This window comes from Apaloderma vittatum, unplaced genomic scaffold (assembly GCF_000703405.1).
Source record: "Apaloderma vittatum isolate BGI_N311 unplaced genomic scaffold, ASM70340v1 scaffold26216, whole genome shotgun sequence".
Taxonomy (NCBI): domain Eukaryota; kingdom Metazoa; phylum Chordata; class Aves; order Trogoniformes; family Trogonidae; genus Apaloderma; species Apaloderma vittatum.
The window spans coordinates 4,177-4,432 of record NW_009723714.1 but is presented as its reverse complement, the minus strand read 5'-3'; the positions used below and the strand labels follow the sequence as shown (position 1 = coordinate 4,432).

The window sequence follows — 256 nt, the reverse complement described above, 5'->3', positions numbered from 1 at the left end:
GCGGGCGCAGCGCGCCCCCACCTTGCTGCGCCCACCCCTGCAGGTCCCTGGGGCAGCAGGGAATTTTAGGAGCTCGCGAGGATCCATCTTCCCGGTCGCTTTACATCACCAGGCTTTTTGGGGTCTGGCGTATGGAATTCCCAGGACAATCGTGTGCTCGTGCTCGCAGAGGGTCGCAGTTGTGGGGAGCTGAAGGGTTCATTCTTTCGGTGTTTTAACTGAGTGTCAGAGGTACCAGCACGCTGCTCGATTTAGT

At 59.0% G+C, this 256-nt stretch overlaps 1 protein-coding gene across 1 annotated transcript in view; it reads left to right on the top strand.

Annotated features, from left to right (window-relative positions):
- The window catches only part of LOC104276068 (probable E3 ubiquitin-protein ligase MID2), a gene marked incomplete at its 5' end in the record, with an annotated part of 6,414 nt that overhangs the window by 3,873 nt on the left and 2,285 nt on the right, over positions 1-256 (top strand). The window lies entirely within an intron of this gene.